The sequence below is a fragment of the Dermacentor silvarum genome, chromosome 1 (genome assembly GCF_013339745.2).
Source record: "Dermacentor silvarum isolate Dsil-2018 chromosome 1, BIME_Dsil_1.4, whole genome shotgun sequence".
Lineage (NCBI taxonomy): Eukaryota > Metazoa > Arthropoda > Arachnida > Ixodida > Ixodidae > Dermacentor > Dermacentor silvarum.
Genome location: NC_051154.1, coordinates 390,664,057 through 390,679,984, shown reverse-complemented (window position 1 = coordinate 390,679,984; position 15,928 = coordinate 390,664,057). Strand labels below are relative to the sequence as shown.

Below are 15,928 nucleotides of genomic sequence, written 5' to 3'. Positions count from 1 at the left end.
TTTGACTTCTCCATCAGGAAGACATGCCATCTTTCATTTCTGCATAGTGTTACATTGAAAGTATCACTTTTTCTTTGCGAGATTTGGCAGTTTCAAGCTGAAAGTTATCATAATCACATCATTTCTTGCATATATAAGAACAAAGATTTTAGTTGGTCCATCACTGATTATGCGTGTTAAGAATGCAGGCAGAATTATACATATGCAAGCTGTTCATTACATGGATGCCGTCATGGCTGCACATATTTCCACTGCAGCGTGGAATAGCCTAGGCATCAGTGCCAAGATTTGGATAGATGATCGTCTGTAGATGGTGAGATCTGCGTGTATCTACTGGTAGGGACTGAAATTATGTGCCAAGTTTAGTAGAGGATGCGGAATCAACCTGGAATTATAGTTTAGTTACCACAATTGTTTTTTGCATGACTGTTTTTAATTGCATTTGTCACCTGCCTATCTCATATTCATTCCAGATAACTCGTGGACATATCTGAAGAGGAAGGCACACGCCAGCAGATGAAAAGGAGCAAAGGTGCCTGCTCTAAATAAAGCTCTGGAGGCGTGCGCAGAGATTGCGTCGTTCATGAAGAAATGGAGTCTTTTATTATTGCTTGGTTGGCTTCAGGTACTGACTTACATTTCTTGCTTTTCATGTTCAGCTCCTCTGATGGCCGAAGATGGGCTCATGTTCTGGCTGAGGTTCATGTTATTCAAATAAACAGTTGAAAATCGACCTTCTTGTGTTTTTTTTTTCCAGAGTGTGGAGAAAGTGTTCATGTACCATTTACGGAGTACCAATTATTACTGCATGAAACACATTTGGTGGTGTTAGATAGAAAAGGAGAAAGCTCACCAACAAAAGTTTTGCTCCTTACCCTACAAGAACCAAAAAGGTGGTTTTGTTCATTATTCTGCCTAATATCTTCATTTTCTAATGGACCCGACTTTATGACTTCCATGAGTATGAGTTCTACTTTAATTGGACTATTTAACAGAAGGCTACAACAATGGGGAATGCTGCACAAGACAGAAGGAAATGAGTCGCACATGAGTGCCTGTAGCAATTGCTGGTGTGGCGATTCCTTTTCTTCCATCTACTTATGTTGCATTATTTTGTGATGTTTACATTATTCATGAAAGCTGCTTTACACCACAGCAACCATACAAATTCATTACGATGTCATTACAGTCACAATTTCTCACAGGTGAGATCCCTCATGCGCCAGTTACGGTTCCGACCCTGAACTTGCATGTTACATATAGACATAAACATTCACCCATTGTGCGATATTGACAATGTCGGTAGGTAATGTCAGCTTTAAAAATTTTCATTCGTAGTAGGATGTCGGCAACGTTGGGAGGTACTACGGCTTTAATGGTAGTTTTTTTGCGGTACGGCATTTGTAATGTTGCTAAATAAGTACGACTTCAGAGGTTTTTGCTTGTGGTACGGGATTGGTAATATTAAGGAAAACTACGGCTTCAAAAGTAGTCTCTTGAGTTACGGCATTAGTACTGTTCGTTGGTAACTACGGCTGCAGTAGTGTCATGTATCATTACGGGATCTTTACGGAAACTGGCATCAAGAGTTTGCAGGCTATTATACCGTAATATGACGGGACTTTTTTCTAACAGTGTACGGCAAGATTACCTGCAAGCACGGCAACACTGGCCGAATGCAGCGCGCTTTGTTCTGTTTTTTTTTTCAGCTTTTTTCTTCCTCCATGTTTGCATGACTCCCGTGCAATGAATTTCCCGCGCTGGCTTGTTAAGCACGTGGTCGTCCGCGCATGTTGTTTACCTAGCAGCAGCTTTGTTTCAATCGCCACGTTCGTTTCACGCTGTCGGTTTCCTTTCATTGCGTCATGCCGAGGAGGAAGGCGAATGTGACCAAAGGCGGCGCGACCACGGCTGAGCCCAGCAACATCGACCAAGCATCGGCGGCGCCACAGCGGTAGACCGCTCGACGTTCTTCTGGTCCAACTACCGCAAAGTCCAGCACCGCTGGCCCGTTGTCTGGGCGTCGGCAGCGCTCCCAACCTGGCGTCGCCGACAGTACCATAGAGAACTCTACGTCTGTCGCACCTTCAGCTGGGCCGGCAGCGGCGCTGAACAAAGGCGACGATCTAATGCCTCCTGGAAGGCCCGACTGTTCAGAGGTGAACGGTCGAACCTCGGCCCGAGCCAAGCCAGCCGTTGCACAGGACATGACTGGAGGCAACGCAGGTGCCGAGAAGTCGGTGAAGCCGGCCGTAGCTGCAAAGCGAGCGCGTGCAGCACGGGGTCCTTCAATTAAGCGTGCCGCAGTCAAAGCCTCAAATCCCGGAAACGGAACCTCCGAAAGCCCAAGCTATTCCAAGCCAACCGGCGGCGGCACGGACAACTCCAAAGTAACGGTAGAGGCAGCTCTCAAGACGGGAAAACGAGGGCGTGCAGCAAATCCCCAGGCCATTGTGGCGAAGACAAAATGAGCGCGGAACACCGAAAGCCTGGTCCGTTCACCGTCGGCCCACTCTAAGTCTGCTGGTGCACTGACCGAAGCTGGTGACACTGCAGGAGCCTCGAAGTTAACTGGAAAGCCGGCAGCAAAGCGTGGTGGTGCAGCTACTCGCAAGGCTGGTGCTGGCACAGCTGTGCTGCAGCGGCGTGCCAATCAATACCCGCCGGCTGAAAGAGGTGCAGCTGATGCATCGAATACTGGAGAGGAGAACCTTTTGCAGCCAAATAGAAAATCATCAGCACGCTCCAAGCAGCCTGGTGTGACTGCCAATGCTGGCAAGAGTGTGGATGCATCTAATGTGACATTCTAGAACTAAACGAAGCTGGCCAAGGGCAACAAGCGAGGCCGTGCACCTACCCTCGACAGTACCATGTCAGGGTCTCAACAGCTGGAAGAACAAGGCCCACCTGCTAAGCGCACTATGGGCAATGTATTGACTGGCAGAGAAAAGTCCAGCACCGCAGCAAAAGGAGCTAAACGAGCGGCTCGTCCTTCAAATACTCGGTACCGCAGGCCAAACTACGGCTTCTAACAGCACTGGGAAACAGAAGACGACGGCAGCCAAGGGGCGTCTACAGTCAAAGCCAAAACAAAGGAAGCGAAAGGGCGCTCCATCCGATGCTGATGATGTCTCATATGCTTCAGATAGTAGCTATGTAGTGTCACGTGGTTTGCTGCAGTGGGCAAAACGCAGGGAACCTTTTTCTTATGACTACATACGCCCATGGGTAGAGGAGCAGCTCTGGAGTGACAATGACACCGATGACAAATACATTTAAATGCCTCTATCAGCAGCATCATACCTCCTGTTGGTTTGCTCCAACCATACCGTCTCAGGAATAGGTTGATCGCTGCTGGAGGTAGTAGTTCAAGCATTGACAGTGAAGACGATGACATGCCTGTCTCTCCTGGAGAGGATCTCCTGTCGAGAGGCGAGGCAAAATTTGCATTGGAAACACTCTCACATTCCACGACAACCGCTGCTGAAGCGATCAGCATGCTGGTGAACTTTGCAAGCAGTCGCCGCCTTCCCTGTGGTGCCCTGACCGAACTAGTCACAACTGTCAACAAGTTCTTTGCTCCGGCTGTGGATGTTCTGCCTAGCCGCAAGGCTTTGGTGAAGGCACTGTCAGAAATGCCTGAAGTGTCACTTTGAATACAAGCCACAAGTTAAAGCTGGGCTCACTTTCATAGAGTGGCTGCGAAGTACATTTCACATCTCTGGTTTATGCGCGACAGAAAGTTGACAGCAAATCATTTATCATCCCGTTTTAAAATGTGCAGAGCAACAAGGATGCCTGTTGAAATTTTTATCTTGTCAAGTGCTTCACAGCTATTTCACAGTATAAAATATCAGATGTTCCCATTTTGTCTTTCACAAGCAGCTATCTCCTCACTAGATCTAATCCCATGGAAATTCCTCTCTTTCCCTCCCAGGCTGCTACTCGCCGGCTGCAGGTTCTACTCCGGCAGGTAGACTAGCAGCTTCCTTACTCCCTTCATCGTGCAGCGTTTTCGCAGAAAGGAAGACCCACGTGGCCTGGCACGTTGACATGCGGGTGACTGCAGAACCTGCAACACCCGGACGGACCTCGAAGGCTTAATCTTAGACTGCCCGCTGCATTCTGGCCCCAGGCCCTTGCTTCGCTCAAAACGGAATGGCAACAGACCTCGATCCAGACCTGGGCACTACCGAGGCACAGCAGCGCTGTGACCGCCAACGAGCTATGGCAGTCACTGTATCAATTCTTGGATGATCCTGAGGCTCCAGCCACTGGGACCAGGCTTCTTCATCTCGGGCGTACCAGCGACCGCATCACGCCACATGATGTAGATAATTAGGTCTCCCCTATCACCACTGTCTCCCTTGCCTTTTCACCTACCCCACTTCCCAAACAATTCACCGCAGCCCTTTAGGCGCAAAAATGCGTAAAAAGACGTGTACAAAACACTGGCCCTGCTTCAAATAAGTACAAGTTACCCCTCATTCGAGACGACCCACTGGTTCGCCGCATCGTACGTCATCGAACAGCGGAGAAGCAGAATAGCATCCGAGTTCAAGAACCCGAGCTTCCCGACTGTTGGAGCGAAGGCCTTGATGACCGCACTTAAAAACTGGACTCAAGAGCCTAACTCTAAATTCGATGCAAATTCAAGTGGGAGCAATGTTCCGAAGCTCCTTAAGGATACGGCCAAGAAAGTCGGAACAGCAGAGAACAAGCTGAATGGCAAGGTTAAGGCTGAGAAAGAAACCAAGAAGGGCAAGCAGGGACCCGCAAAGGTCGCCAAGACAGTGGTGGTTGCTGCCGCTGCAGTACAGGAAAATGTGACGCCTGTTAGGGGCGGTGGGGCTTCCCAGCAGGGCATCAACAGCAAGGTGAACCTGCCTATCAAGACCAAGGGCAGAGCAAAGGGAAAAATCACCGATGGACTCAAGGCCAAGGCCGCTACAAAAAAGGCAAAAATAGTGAAAGAAGAGAAACCAGCCCCGGCACTGCCACCTGTGAAGCCGTTGCACAAGGAGTCGGTGTATGACTTCAGCGATTCGGACGATGACGGCCTGGTGGTTGACGAGAACCCGCCACCGCAGCCACGCCGCTCCTACGAGCGAGCCGTGGCTATTCCCGCAACAACAGCTCTACCGCCCACCTCCAAGTTCAGCATCAACGCCTCCATGGGCAACTTCGCGGGGGGGCGGGAGGTTGCAGCAGGCGCGGCTGGAACCACGTCACCTGTGATGAAGTCCCAGGACAGCCAGTAACGTTCTTCAAACATCGGTTTTCATTCAATGGCAAACGCAAGGTGGAGAAAGCAGCTACAGCAAACAACAAGGCTACCAGAACAACAAGGCTGCTCAGCAGATCTGTGGTTCCCTAGACGGCGGCCAGTGAAGATGACACTGCTGACGTCCCGAACAACGGAACCATCGATGACTTGCTGCTGCCGTCCAGCATTGCCGTTGACAATGACAGCACACGAGTTAGTCTTGAATAAGAGTTGGGTGGTGGCCGAGCATCGTTGTCGATGTTGGACAGGATCCAGGGCATGCTGTCCATGCAGAAGAGTGCGTTCACCTTTGGGCAGTGCGAAGGGGGTGGACTCATTGACCCCACAGCATAGGAGCTTCTAGAGGTAGGTCCGTTGAGCACGGGCTTGACACAGGGGTTGGCCGGACCACCCGGAAGGATTGGCCCGACGCCCACGCTCAAGCGGCCCACTCCCTTTGGCTCTGCCGCCTCCCTGATGCGGTACGGCGAGGAAGAATACCTCGAGGAGTCTCTCAAGGAGTGCCACGCGAACGACGACTATGTTTACCCTGGACTGGAAGCCTCGGACGACGGCGCTTCGCGTGTTCAAACCTCGGGGGTGATAAGCGAGACGAGGCATGGAATCCCAAAGCCAAGCTTGCTCCAAACTGCCCAAAAACACCACGCCCCACACGAGAGGGAACACAAAAGTCTGCGTAGCGCACCATCAAGGACACGGCGTCCAAGCTTGCCAACAAGCCTCCTCTCAAACGAACCAATCACCGCAAGAAGGCGCAAGAGGCGCCTGAAGGTAAAGAAAATGACATCGAGAAGTCTGAAGCCGGCCCGTCCACATCCTTAGTGGCCAGCAAAAAGCCCTCCCTGCCTCCACATGCCTTCAGGTTGAAAAAGCCGAAGAAAGGTTTTGCCACTCCAAAGCAGCGTCTGGGCAAGATTGTCATGATCCACATGATGATCGACTGAGAAAGAGACGCTCTGCATGTGTGCTTGTGTGTATGCATATTTTTGTGTTTGTGTTTACCTACGGCAGCCATCAGGAGCTTCGCGGTTTCATTTCCAAACCGGCGGATAGTTGTCTTCAAGTGTACATATTGTTCTCTTCAGCCATACCTCACTTTTTCGTCATGCCCCACTGACGGACAAAATCACTTCGCACCCCCCACCACCCGCTCACCTCTTCTAATCAACATTTTAATTAGACGAATTGCCTCAGGGCTTCATGGCGTAAAGCACATGCATTTCATGAGGCACATTACGCTATGCATACAGTATTTGATGTGCATACACAGATATACCATACTATATATATATATATAAAACACATATATATATTCACAGATATATGCGTACAGCACGACTCATATATATTTCAGTAAAATCTCCATTTTGTCACGTTTTTAGACTGTTCGTCACGAGAAGCCCGTTCAAATAAGCGTGACCATTACAAAGTGTCTCGAAAGAGGTCAGTCGGCGTCAGATACCATACTTTTTTGAATGTCGTGATAAAAAGCAACGCACAGGCTTTGTATATGCCATTTTGTTAACAGCTGATAGCCTAGTGTTCCAACAAAAACCATCCGTGTCGCCTAGGAGAAAATGTGGACTGGTGTCACTTGGCGGCTTTGCATGTCGAGCATTTTCTTAGATGACGTAGCTGCGAAAACTTTGCCCACCTCTATACTGGATGTATTTCTGAAGCTGGTGACGCCTTTACAGCACGATTGAAAGCAAACTCCTTGTTAAATTGTTTTTGTTGTACAATTTTTTACATTACTGCTGTAGCAAAATGTGGCAGCGCTGTCAGTGCAAGCTTTTTTTAACGGACACTGTGACAGCATGGGAATGCAGAGTAGTGGAAACCTTGATGTGATGGCTTAGTCTAAAGCATGACCACGGCTCTGCAAATGAATTTTTCTTGGAATTAGGTTATTCATAACAAGCCTGGACTCGCCCGTAATGCGACTTGCACTTATGCATGCTCGCTTACAACAGGTAAACAAAGAAATTGGAAGCGACAATTTGAAAGCGGCGCACAGCGTGTGATGACATTATGATTGTTTCTCTAAATTTAGCAGCCTGACAATGGTATTGTTCGCGATTCGTATAGCTCTGCACGCTAGCACGTAATATGCAAATTCTGAATAATATCATCCAATCCCATCCATAATACCCATCCAAAGGCTGCTACTCGCCGGCTCCCATCCGCCGGCTCCCATGCATAATACCCTCCCAGGCTGCTACTCGCCGGCTGCAGGTTATACTTCGGCAGGTACAGACTAGCAGCCTCCTTACTCGCTTCATCGTGCAGCGTTTTCGCAGAAAGGAAGACCCACGTGGCCTGGCACGTTCACATGTGGGTGACTGCAGAACCTGCAACACCCGGACGGACCTCAAAGACTTACTCTTGGACTACCCGCTGCATTCTGGCCCCAGGCCCTTGCTTCGCTCAAAACGGAATGGCAACAGACCTCGATCCAGACCTGGGCACTACCGAGGCACAGCAGCGCTGTGACTGCCAACGAGCTATGGCAGTCACTGTATCAATTCTTGGATGATCCTGAGGCTCCAGCCACTGAGACCAGGCTTCTTCATCTCGGGCGTACCAGCGACCGCATCACGCCACATGATGTAAATAATTAGGTCTCCCCTATCACCACTGTCTCCCTTGCCTTTTCACCTACCCCACTTCCCAAACAATTCACCGCAGCCCTTTAGGCGCAAAAATGCGTAAAAAGACGTGTACAAAACACTGGCCCTGCTTCAAATAAGTACAAGTTACCCCTCATTCGAGACGACCCACTGGTTCGCCGCATCGTACGTCATCGAACAGCGGAGAAGCAGAATAGCATCCGAGTTCAAGAACCCGAGCTTCCCGATGGTTGGAGCGAAGGCCTTGATGACCGCACTTAAAAACTGGACTCAAGAGCCTAACTCTAAATTCGATGCAATTTCAAGTGGGAGCAATGTTCCGAAGCTCCTTAAGGATATGGCCAAGGAAGTCGGAACAGCAGAGAACAAGCTGAATGGCAAGGTTAAGGCTGAGAAAGAAACCAAGAAGGGCAAGCAGGGACCCGCAAAGGTCACCAAGACAGTGGTGGTTGCTGCCGCTGCAGTAGAGGAAAATGTGACGCCGGTTAGGGGCGGTGGGGCTTCCCAGCAGGGCATCAACAGCAAGGTGAACCTGCCTATCAAGACCAAGGGCAAAGCAAAGGGAAAAATCACCGATGGACTCAAGGCCAAGGCAGCCACACAAAAGGCAAAAATAGTGAAAGAAGAGAAACCAGCCCCGGCGCTGCCACCTGTGAAGCCGCTACACAAGGAGTCGGTGTATTACTTCAACGATTCGGAAGATGGCGGCCTGGTGGTTGACGAGAACCCGCCACCGCAGCCACGCCGCTCCTACGAGCGAGCCGTGGCTATTCACGCAACACCAGCTCTGCCGCCTATCTCCAAGTTCAGCATCAACGCCTCCATGGGCAACTTCGCGGGGGGGGGGAGGTTGCAGCAGGCGCGGCTGGAACCACGTGACCTGTGATGGAGAACCAGGACAGCAAGTAACGTTCTGTCAAGCTTCGATTTTCATTCAATAATAGGAAGCGCAAGGTGGAGAAAGCAGCTACAGCAAACAACAAGGCTACCAGCACAACAAGGCTGCCCAGCAGATCTGTGGTTCCCTAGACGGCGGCCAGTGAAGAGGACACTGCTGACGTCCCGAACAACGGAACCATCGATGACTTGCTGCTGGCGTCCAGCATTGCCGTTGACAATGACCGCACACGAGTTAATCTGGAATAAGAGTTGGGTGGTGGCCGAGCATCGTTGTCGATGTTGCACAGGATCCAGGGCATGCTGTCCATGCAGAAGAGTGCGTTCACCTTTGGGCAATGCGAAGGGGGTGGACTCATTGACCCCACAGCATAGGAGCTTCTAGAGGTAGGTCCGTTGAGCACGGGCTTGACACAGGGGTTGGCCGGACCGCGCGGAAGGATTGGCCCGACGCCCACGCTCAAGCGGCCCACTCCCTTTGGCTCTGCCGCCTCCCGGATGCGGTACGGCGAGGAAGAATACCTCGAGGAGTTTCTCCTCAAGGAGTGCCACGCGGACGACGACTATGTTTACCCTGGACTGGAAGCCTCGGACGACGGCGCTTCGCGTGTTCAAACCTCGGGGGCGATGAGCGAGACGAGGCATGGAATCCCAAAGCCAAGCTTGACCCAAACTGCCCAAAACCACTACGCGCCACACGAGAGGGAACACAAAAGTCTGTGTAGCGCACCATCGAGGACACGGCGTCCAAGCTTGCCAACAAGCCTCCTCTCAAACGAACCAATCACCGCAAGAAGGCGCAAAAGGCGCCTGAAGGTAAAGAAAATGGCATGGAGGAGTCTGAAGCCGGCCCGTCCACATCCTCAGTGGCCAGCAAAAAGCCCTCCCTGCCTCCACATGCCTTCATGTTGAAAAAGCCGAAGAAAGGTTTTGCCACTCCAAAGCAGCGTGTGGGCAAGATTGTCATGATCCACATGATGATCTACTGAGAAAGAGACGCTCTGCATGTGTGCTTGTGTGTATGCATATTTTTGTGTTTACCTACGGCAGCCATCAGGAGCTTCGCGGTTTCATTTACAAACCGGCGGATAGTTGTCTTCAAGTGTACATGTTGTTCTCTTCAGCCATACCTCACTTTTTCGTCATGCCCCACTGACGGACAAAATCACTTCGCACCCCCCACCAGCCGCTTACCTCTTCTAATCAACATTTTAATTAGACGAATTGCCTCAGGGCTTCATGGCGTAAAGCACATGCATTTCATGAGGCACATTACGCTATGCATAGAGTATTTGATGTGCATACATAGATATACCATACTAAATATATATATATATATATATATATATATATTCACAGATATATGCGTACAGCACGACTGATATATATTTCAGTAAAATCTCCATTTTGTCACATTTTTAGACTGTTCGTCACGAGAAGCCCGTTCAAATAAGCGTGACCATTTCAAAGTGTCTCGAAAGAGGTCAGTCGGCGTCAGATACCATACTTTTTTTAATGTCGTGATAAAAAGCAACGCACAGGCTTTGTATATGTCATTTTGTAAACAGGTGATAGCCTAGTGTTCCAACAAAAACCATCCGTGTCGCCTAGGAGAAAATGCGGACTGGTGTCACTTGGCGGCTTTGCATGTCGAGCATTTTCTTAGATGACGTAGCTGTGAAAACTTTGCCCACCTCTATACTGGATGTATTTCTGAAGCTGGTGACGCCTTTACAGCACGATTGAAAGCAAACTCCTTGTTAAATTGTTTTTGTTCTACAATTTTTTACATTACTGCTTTAGCAAAATGTGGCAGCGCTGTCAATGCAAGCTTTTTTTAACGGACACTGTGACAGCATGGGAATGCTGAGAAGTGGAAACCTTGATGTGATGGCTTAGTCTAAAGCATGACCACGGCTCTGCAAATGAAGTTTTCTTGGAATTAGGTTTTTCATAACAAGCCTGGACTCGCCCGTAATGCGACTTGCACTTATGCATGCTCGCTTACAACAGGTAAACAAAGAAATTGGAAGCGACAATTTGAAAGCGGTGCACAGCGTGTGATGACATTATGATTGTTTCTCTAAATTTAGCAGCCTGACAATGGTATTGTTCGCGATTCGTATAGCTCTGCACGCTAGCACGTAATATGCAAATTCTGAATAATATCATCCAATCCCATCCATAATACCCATCCAAAGGCTGCTACTCGCCGGCTCCCATCCGCCGGCTCCCATCCATAATACCCTCCCAGGCTGCTACTCGCCGGCTGCAGGTTCTACTCCAGCAGGTACAGACTAGCAGCCTCCTTACTCCCTTCATCGTGCAGCGTTTTCGCAGAATAAAGACCCACGTGGCATGGCACGTTCACATGCGGGTGACTGCAGAACCTGCAACACCCGGACGGACCTCGAAGACTTAATCTTGGACTGCCCGCTGCATTCTGGCCCCAGGCCCTTGCCTCAAAACGGAATGGCAACAGACCTCGATCCAGACCTGTGCACTACCGAGGCACAGCAGCTCTGTGACCGCCAACGAGCTATGGCAGTCACTGTATCAATTCTTGGATGATCCTGAGGCTCCAGCCACTGGGACCAGGCTTCTTCATCTCGGGCGTACCAGCGACCGCATCAGCCACATGATGTAGATAATTAGGTCTCCCCTATCACCACTGTCTACGTTACGCAGAAACATTTGCTTTGGCCATATGTTAAGCTGTTCCGTATCCGCCAAGCAAGTAAAGACACTACCCATGAATGATGGCAACGTATAAATTAATAATGTTTGAAACATTCAATGTAAAACACAAATTGTTCTGCTATTGCCGGCTACATCGCAATGTTACTATAATAACAAAGATGTGCTTCTGAATAGGCATTTCATATAGCATGAGATACGGGTTTTCAGTCCGTGAGCAAACCGCACAATTCGCCTTTTATCGGAGCCGACAACTCCAGGGTGATGCATTTTCCAAGTCAACCGTACTACGTTATTTTACACAACCATCATTTAGAGAGTTGATCTCTCAAACAGTACAGCTGACATAATTTGCAGGGTACGTCGCAATGGGAAATCGTTGTAGTTGTCGTTTATAGTTTTGCAGTTCGACCACCTTCACAGCCTGGACTGGAGACCAATTTTCAACCTGCGCTGTTGTGCTACTGCCGGCTGAAAGAGCTGCAGCTGATGCATCGAATACTGGAGAGGAGAACATTTTGCAGCCAAAGACAAAATCATCAGCACGCTCCAAGCAGCCTTGTGTGACTGCCAATGCTGGCAAGAGTGTCGATGCATCTAATGTGACAGTCTAGAATTAAACGAAGCTGGCCAAGGGCAACAAGCGAGGCCCTGCACCTGCCCTCGACACTACCATGTCAGGGCCTCAACAGCTGGAAGAACAAGGCCCACCTGCTAAGCGCACTATGGGCAATGTATTGAGTGGTGGAGAAAAGTCCAGCACCGCAGCACAAGGAGCTAAACGAGCGGGTCGTCCTTCAAATACTCGGTTCTGCAGGCCAAACTGCGGCTTCTAACAGCACTGGGAAACAGAAGACGACGGCAGCCAAGGGACGTCCACAGTCAAAGCCAAAACAAAGGAAGCGAAAGGGCGCTCCATCCGATGCTGATGTCTCATATGCTTCAGATAGTAGCTATGTAGTGTCACGTGGTTTGCTGCCGTGGGCAAAACGCAGGGAAGCTTTTTATTATGACTACATACGCCCATGGGTAGAGGAGCAGCTCTGGAGTGACAGCGACTCCGATGACAAATACATTTCAAATGCCTCGATCAGCAGCATCATACCTCCTGTTGGTTTGCTCCAATCATACCGTCTCAAGAATAGGTTGATCGCTGCTGGAGGTAGTAGTTCAAGCATTGACAGTGAAGATGATGACATGCCTGTCTCTCCTGGAGAGGATCTCCTGTCGAGAGGCGAGGCAAAATTTGCATTGGACACACTGTCATATTCCACGACAACCGCTGCTGAAGCGATCAGCATGCTGGTGAACTTTGCAAGCAGTCGCCGCCTTCCCTACGCTGCCCTGACAGAACTAGTCACAACTGTCAACAAGTTGTTTGCTCCGGCTGTGGCTGTTCTGCCTAGCGGAAAGGCTTTGGTGAAGGCACTGTCAGAAATGCCCGAAGTGTCACTTTGCATACAAGCCACAAGTTAAAGCTGGGCTCACTTTCACAGAGTGGCTGCGAAGTACATTTCACATCTCTGGTTTATGCGCGACAGAAAGTTGACAGCAAATCATTTATCATCCCGTTTTAAAATGTGCAGAGCAACAAGGATGCCTGTTGAAATTTTTATCTTGTCAAGTGCTTCACAGCTATTGCACAGTATAAAATATCAGATGTTCCCATTTTGTCTTTCACAAGCAGCTATCTCCTCACTAGATCCAATCCCATGGACATTCCTCTCTTTCCCTCCCAGGCTGTTACTCGCCGGCTGCAGGTTCTACTCCGGTAGGTACAGACTAGCAGCCTCCTTACTCCCTTCATCGTGCAGCGTTTTCGCAGAAAGGAAGACCCACGTGGCCTGGCACGTTCACATGTGGGTGACTGCAGAACCTGCAACACCCGGACGGACCTCAAAGACTTACTCTTGGACTGCCCGCTGCATTCTGGCCCCAGGCCCTTGCTTCGCTCAAAACGGAATGGCAACAGACCTCGATCCAGACCTGGGCACTACCGAGGCACAGCAGCGCTGTGACCGCCAACGAGCTATGGCAGTCACTGTATCAATTCTTGGATGATCCTGAGGCTCCAGCCACTGGGACCAGGCTTCTTCATCTCGGGCGTACCAGCGACCGCATCAGCCACATTATGTAGATAATTAGATCTCCCCTATCACCACTGTCTCCCTTGCCTTTTCACCTACCCCACTTCCCAAACAATTCACCGCAGCCCTTTAGGCGCAAAAATGCGTAAAAAGACGTGTACAAAACACTGGCCCTGCTTCAAATAAGTACAAGTTCGCCCTCATTCGAGACGACCCACTGGTTCGCCATATCGTACGTCATCGAACAGCGGAGAAGCAGAATAGCATCCGAGTTCAAGAACCCGAGCTTCCCGATTGTTGGAGCGAAGGCCTTGATGACCGCACTTAAAAACTGGACTCAAGAGCCTAACTCTAAATTCGATGCAATTTCAAGTGGGAGCAATGTTCCGAAGCTCCTTAAGGATATGGCCAAGGAAGTCGGAACAGCAGAGAACAAGCTGAATGGCAAGGTTAAGGCTGAGAAAGAAACCAAGAAGGGCAAGCAGGGACCCGCAAAGGTCGCCAAGACAGTGGTGGTTGCTGCCGCTGCAGTAGAGGAAAATGTGACGCCTGTTAGGGGCGGTGGGGCTTCCCAGCAGGGCATCAACAGCAAGGTGAACCTGCCTATCAAGACCAAGGGCAAAGCAAAGGGAAAAATCACCGATGGACTCAAGGCCAAGGCAGCCACAAAAAAGGCAAAATAGTGAAAGAAGAGAAACCAGCCACGGCGCGGCCACCTGTGAAGCCGCTACACAAGGAGTCGGTGTATTACTTCAACGATTCGGACGATGACGGCCTGGTGGTTGACGAGAACCCGCCACCGCAGGCCACGCCGCTCCTACGAGCGAGCCGTGGCTATTCACGCAACGCCAGCTCTGCCGCCCATCTCCAAGTTCAGCATCAACGCCTCCATGGGCACCCTCGCGGGGGGGGGGGGGAGGTTGCAGCAGGCGCGGCTGGAACCACGTGACCTGTGATGGAGTCCCAGGACAGCAAGTAACGTTCTGTCAAGCTTCGGTTTTCATTCAATAATAGGAAGCGCAAGGTGGAGAAAGCAGCTACAGCAAACAACAAGGCTACCAGCACAACAAGGCTGCCCAGCAGATCTGTGGTTCCCTAGACGGCGGCCAGTGAAGAGGACACTGCTGACGTCCCGAACAACGGAACCATCTATGACTTGCTGCTGGCGTCCAGCATTGCCGTTGACAATGACCGCACACGAGTTAGTCTTGAATAAGAGTTGGGTGGTGGCCGAGCATCGTTGTCGATGTTGGACAGGATCCAGGGCATGCTGTCCATGCAGAAGAGTGCGTTCACCTTTGGGCAGTGCGAAGGGGGTGCACTCATTGACCCCACAGCATAGGAGCTTCTAGATGTAGGTCCGTTGAGCACGGGTTTGACACAGGGGTTGGCCGGACCGCGCGGAAGGATTGGCCCGACGCCCACGCTCAAGCGGCCCACTCCCTTTGGCTCTGCCGCCTCCCGGATGCGGTACGGCGAGGAAGAATACCTCGAGGAGTTTCTCCTCAAGGAGTGCCACGCGGACGACGACTATGTTTACCCTGGACAGGAAGCCTCGGACGACGGCGCTTCGCGTGTTCAAACCTCGGCGGCGATGAGCGAGACGAGGCATGGAATCCCAAAGCCAAGCTTGCTCCAAACTGCCCAAAACCACTACGCCCCACACGAGAGGGAACACAAAAGCAGTCTGTGTAGCGCACCATCGAGGACACGGCGTCCAAGCCTGCCAACAAGCCTCTTCTCAAACGAACCAATCACCGCAAGAAGGCGCAAGAGGCGCCTGAAGCTAAAGAAAGTGACATGGAGGAGTCTGAAGCCGGCCCGTCCACATCCTCAGTGGCCAGCAAAAAGCCCTCCCGCCTCCACATGCCTTCAGGTTGAAAAAGCCGAACAAAGGTTTTCCCACTCCAAAGCAGCGTCTGGGCAAGATTGTCATGATCGACATGATGATCTACTGAGAAAGAGACGCTCTGCATGTGTGCTTGTGTGTATGCATATTTTGTGTTGTGTTTACCTACGGCAGCCATCAGGACCTTCGCGGTTTCATTTCCAAACCGGCGGATAGTTGTCTTCAAGTGTACATATTGTTCTCTTCAGCCATACCTCACTTTTTCGTCATGCCCCACTGACGGTCAAAATCACTTCGCACCCCCCACCAGCCGCTTACCTCTTCTAATCAACATTTTAATTAGACGAATTGCCTCAGGGCTTCATGGCGTAAAGCACATGCATTTCATGAGGCACATTACGCTATGCATAGAGTATTTGATGTGCATACATAGATATACCATACTAAATATATATATATATATATATATATATTCACAGAT

General features: G+C 50.3%; 3 pseudogenes; all 3 read left to right on the top strand.

The window, feature by feature from the left end:
* The first annotated feature begins 3,497 nt into the window (after positions 1-3,497).
* On the top strand, positions 3,498-6,231 carry LOC125943766 (histone lysine demethylase PHF8-like; annotated as a pseudogene).
* A 1,493-nt stretch (positions 6,232-7,724) lies between these two features.
* Positions 7,725-9,803, top strand: LOC125943759 (lysine-specific demethylase phf2-like; annotated as a pseudogene).
* Positions 9,804-12,185: 2,382 nt separating this feature from the next.
* Positions 12,186-15,556, top strand: LOC125943754 (histone lysine demethylase PHF8-like; annotated as a pseudogene).
* The last annotated feature ends 372 nt before the right edge of the window (positions 15,557-15,928 follow it).